The sequence below is a fragment of the Oryzias melastigma genome, linkage group LG13 (genome assembly GCF_002922805.2).
Source record: "Oryzias melastigma strain HK-1 linkage group LG13, ASM292280v2, whole genome shotgun sequence".
Taxonomy (NCBI): domain Eukaryota; kingdom Metazoa; phylum Chordata; class Actinopteri; order Beloniformes; family Adrianichthyidae; genus Oryzias; species Oryzias melastigma.
Genome location: NC_050524.1, coordinates 18,329,005 through 18,334,829, shown reverse-complemented (window position 1 = coordinate 18,334,829; position 5,825 = coordinate 18,329,005).

Genomic DNA, 5,825 nt, shown 5'->3' with positions numbered 1-5,825 from the left:
ACCCTTTTTTTAAATCAATTTTTACATCAAACCACTTTGTAGATGTGCTCCCCCATCAAGCAGTTCAATGAAACATTTCAATCATTCTCCTATGAGAGATTCTCTTTACTTTCAATCTTGTTGCAGTCCTCGTATTGACCCTTAATAGGGATTTGCCTTCTGTCCCCATGTCTCTGTCTTTAAATCTACTGGGGACCCACAGATGTAATCCGACGGCAATGAGATTTTAGCTTATCATTAAATTTATTTGTGAACCTTTGAACTTCTCTTGTGTCTAATGGAAAAACATAGTGTTTCAGACTGGAAACTCACAACCAAGTAAATCTAAGATGAGAAGAATTCATTAGTAATCAAATGGATCGTTAATTCATGTTATTATTATATCATGTGTTGAATTTTAGAAGTTCACATTGTTTTGCTTCTGGAGCCTCTCTGTTAAATTAAATCCAGTTCAGTCTGTCATCTGCTAGTTTAAACCCTTGTTTACATATCATAGGATTGAGGGTCAGAGCAACTGTAATCTCTGATCAAAACTGAATTGTTGCCTGTAAAAGCATTGCCTTTCGATCTGCTAGACTGGTCAATGATTTCTGTAAATGACCTTATGTAAGTTGACCCTACCATCTGAAGAAACTGGCATTACTCACATTGTCCAGCCACTTTATAAGGTACACCTTGTCTTCAAAAAATGCCTAATTTTTCATGCTATAGATTCAACAAGATACTGGAAACATTTTTTAGAGAGTTTGGGATATCCATAAAGGGATGGACATGGTCAGCAACAATACTCAGGTAGGCTGTGGAGTTGTAAAGTATGCCAAGAAAGTATCCCCACACCATTACACCCCCAGCACCACCTTGAACCGTTGATACAAACCAGGATGGATCTATGCTTTCATGTTGTTGACGACAAATTACCATCCTACCATCCGAATGTCGCAGTAGCAATGCCTTTCCATCATCTCAAACCAGTCCGACCATTCTCCTCTGATCTCTGGCATCTACAAGGCATTTCCACCCACAGAACTGAGACTCAGTAGATATTTTCTCTTTTTCTGACCATTCTCTGTAAACCCTTGAGATGGTTATAGGTGAAAATCCCAGTAGATCAGCAGTTTCTGAAACACAGATCAGCCCGTATGGCACCAACAACCATGCCACGTTCAAAGTCACTGACATTCCCTGTCTTCCTCATTCTGATGCTCGGTTTGAACTGCAGCAGATCGTCTTGACCATCTTTATATGCCTAAATGAATTGAGTTGCTGTCATTTGATTGGCCTATTAGAAACTTGCATTAGGTGTGCCTAATAAAATGGCCAGTGAGTGTATTTCATCATTGAACAAAATGCAATAGAAGTTAAGTTTACTAACTTACAGTCACGTGACTTTTTGCAATGATAAAACAGAATAAAACACATTAATCTTTACATCAACCCACCCCTTATTTCAGTAACAAGGCTGAATTTTACTGAGAGGTCGCACCATGAGCTCCCCAGTGTCTCCAATTATTACCAACTCTTGGAGACATTGGAACAGCAAGCCTTGTGCTCCTTCCAGCGTACAACACCATCTAACTAGTTGTGATATGTAGATGACACATAAGCAAAGATAAAAAATTCTTGACAGAGAAGACACATGGTTTGAAAGAGGGGTAAGGGAATTATTAATAACCCTCAGACACAATTTGTCTCCTGTTTGCCCCGCTGCCCTTTCATTAGTCCTAAGCCAAAAAAACGTAGCAGCAACCACACCCAACGCCCCTGTGATTGGGACCAGGAGGAAGAAGAGAAGCATTTTTCTCTGGTTTTTCTACTTTGTTCTCCTTAATGAGTCATTCAGTTACAGGAATGTAGGTGACCCACCTGGAGGATATATGTGAGGCTTGAACCCAGCACCACTCAGACTGATGAATCCCTTGAGTGAGTGGTAAAACATTTCAAAGAAAGAAGGCCTTTAGTCCGTGACTCAACTTAAAGACAACGCCGCCTGTATGAATGAGAGAACCTTCATCGACCCATGAGCCTTGTGTGATATTTTAGTAGACATTCCTGTATCAGAACAGAATACCCATGCACACGTACTGTAAATTTTCTAAACCTCTTTTGCCCACTGGGGTCATAGGACCGTGATAGCTATACCCTGCCACTGTTGGGTATAGGCGGGGTTCACTCTGGACAGTTCACAAGTCCAATGTTGGGTCACACAAAGATAGACAACTCTTTTTTTTAAATGTCAGGTCCTTTAATCTGCGTTTATAGGAATGTGTTTTTTGTTTCATCCTTTCCGTGGCATAAAAGACTCCGGACTCTGATTTAACAAAGTTCATATTTCTGTTACTATGGACTAAACTGGGTAAAGCTGACAGGTCCTCCATCAATCTTGCTTTCACTTTGCCAAAAATAAACAGCATTGCAACCATTATTACACCATCTGAATGTAAAATGCTTTGGAATTTGGATTATTTTCTAATTCTGAAGTTGTTTCAAATAAAGTAACTAAAAAGTAAAAAAATGGCCATGTAATGCATTTGAATCAGAAGTAGTAAAATTACAGAGTAAGGGATTATTTTGGAATAATTTACAGATTACTGATTTGAGGAATCCGTGATGCACTGCAATTTGGAATTCACTTTCTTACATTGTGTGATTCTATTGAAGGTTTTTTCTGGCCACTTCAAGGATTATCAGTTTTTAATAAAGTTCAATTCTCCTAGCATTTACCATAGAGGAGGTTTCGACTTTGACTGGCACCAACTGGAATTCATCACATGAGTCTTTGATGGAGACCCAACATCCCACAGTGAATCTGACTTTAGCCAAGAGGAAGCAAACAAAGCACGTTATTATATACATACATATATACATATGCAATGTTTTGCCAACAGGATCATTTTGAAACAAATCTAATAATAACGATTTACCATGCACCTGTTTCTGGGTCTGGTAAAGATCAGTGTCCATGATAATACTCAGGATACTGGGTTCAGAAAATACATAATACAAATCTGATATTGGATTGACATAAGCTGCTTATATAAAAATTAGATGTTTCCTTTCATCTGGAATCATTTTTTTCTGTTTCAATGCTTTACTTTTATGAAGGCTTACAGAGACTTTGATGCTCAGATTTTGGTGACTGAGACACTGGACATCATTTCCACTACGGAGCAGACATGAGAGATGCAAAGCAGCAGGAATGTTTCATGATTAGAGGATCTGAAAAATATTTGTTTGCACAGATTCTGACCTGGTAGGTTGACATTTTAACTGTCTCTTGAAATAAATACACATAAAGGTAATCAACAATTTTAAAATCATGCCACAGTTAGAATAGGTCTTAGAATATAGCAAACTTCTACAATTTCAAAACATGCAAAATATTTTTTAATTTCTTTATTTGTTTGTGTTGTTTACTCTTATCAAGCATCACTGTGCATTGTATAAATCTAGGCTAAGTATTGTACAGTCGACCAAAGAATAATAGAATATCTATAAACAACAAAAATATAAAACATTTAAAACGGATATTGGATGTGCAGTAAAGTACGTTCTAGAATGCCTAAATAGGCATTTTTGAACGTGCTTTTACCATACAACGTTCACACAGATTAAGATTAAGAAACCTTTATTAGTCCTACAATGGGGAAATTGCAGTATACAACAGCACAGGTACAGTTGGAATAGGTAATAAAGATAAGATAAAATATACTTTATAAAGAGCTAAAACGGTAAGAAACCATGCACATTATAAAATAAAAAGAGCTTCATATTGGGATATATGAAAAACTTGGTGTCAAATAATTCCAGTAGGACACAAACCACAATTGTTAATCTCTCCTTCATGATCGGTTGGTGCATGTGTTGATGCATAAATATGTGTTTACGTAGATTTTATTTTGAAAGGAGTCTCTAAAAACTGAATATAACATCACACAGATTCTGGTTGGGGTTATATCAAGAACCAGCTCTATAGGACAAATATGCAGGAGTCCAGGTTTGAACATTTAATATTTATTAAATTAATATTTAATAAAAAGACATGACAAAATCCATGGGGAAAAAAACCCTAAAAACTAGACACTTAAATACTCCGTAAAAATGAACTGAAATCAAGACAGATGTGAATAATTGGCAAAAAGTTAAGCTATTCTCTTAAAAATCCCCTCTCTAGACAAAATTGTCAGTCCAAAAATCTACATTTAAGAGTGGATTTTATGTAATTGTTGAATATAAAATTACCAGAGCACGGAAACTGTTACTTTTAAAGCCAAGATGGGTATGTTGAATGGAGGTGCTGCTGTAATATTTGAAATAAAAATGTTTTTACTCTATTTCTATGCTTTATTTCTGTTTCATGTGCTGTAGTTGACTCTTTTGTCTTAAGAAAACCCAACAAAAAGGCTTCACACAGGGCTAATTGCAAACTGTGTTTTGCACCAAGCGGTGTTTTGTTGCAGCGCTAACGAATGGATTTCGGCTCCTCAAAGTCTGCCTCACATCATTAAAACTGTGCGTTAATCATTTTGTCACCCCTACTGTGTACAAAACTCAGCTTTCTCTATATTTTGAGCAATAGCGGAGACTTTTCTGCTTATAGGCAGGAACAGGACACGCTCGATTTAAGTTACCGATGTGAAAAGAAAATAGTTGCCACAAAAGCAGTGTGTGTGTAAGAAACACGGCGCTGCGTGATCTGTTGTACAGGCTTGACCTTGAGGCTATCAGGCTTCAGCTCAGGAAGGCAGGAGCAGGACTGAAGTTTATTAGAAGGCACTGAATCAGCAAGATGAGTCACCACTGCAAGAAGAAGCTGACAATTGTGTTGGTCCAGAAACTTCTGCTCCACAAAAAAACGAAAGCATTTTCCACCTTCTTGCCTATAATGATTTTATTATTTTAGTTATGTTATTTTTTAGCCAAAATTAAAATAAAAAAACTGTTGTTTTCTTGGACATTGTTTCTACAGAGCAGCAGGAGTTCATTAAAAATTCGCCTGAGTTGTGGGCGGGTCTGTTGGTGTGGAAGTAAGCCTCGGCTGATTTCCCATCATCCATTTTTTAACATTCTTTCCCGCTAGCTTATAGCCCTGCACAACCCCAAGCTAACATCAGCACTGCAACAAAATGTCAGACCTGTCCAGCCGTATATCAGCTCAGATGAGGAAAGGAGTTCTATTTGTCTGCAAGTGGATTCATGAGAAGGGATCGGGGACTTTGGGTCGCTCATCTCAGTTGCTGCAACATCAAAAATGCATTTTTTTCATCTGCTCCAGATTCACAACAATTTGAACAAAGAAATACTTAGAAATACAGTTTTAATCTCAAATTGTTTTATATGTGTCATAAGAAAAAATTTAAAAACATGTTAAAACATCAAAACTATGATTTTCCTTGGAGTGAATTGCTAAACGTAAATTGCTAGCTTACAGCATGACTCTAAGTATTAATTTAAATGACGTTTTGAAGCAACTGTCAAAGACGATGTTTTTATCTTAAATATTTTTTAATGAATTCTCTAAGTTTGGTTTTATTCTAAAAAATGTACTGATGGAGTCAATAAAACCTGTTAACTGTCCTAGCCTCCAGAGGCCCTGCATGCTAACAGCAGACAAATGCTTGGGGCGGCCAGAAAGGAGGTTATAAGGTCATTTTAATCCATTCTACTTCTAATAAACTTCTCATAGTTTGACTTTCTTTTTGCACATCGCATAAATTAACTATATAATTTTTAACTGTTTATTTTTTCCATTTTAAAGAATATTACTATATCTATTAGTGATTGATTTGCGTTGCTCTTCCCCATTATTGTTTTTTTTTTTCAATTAA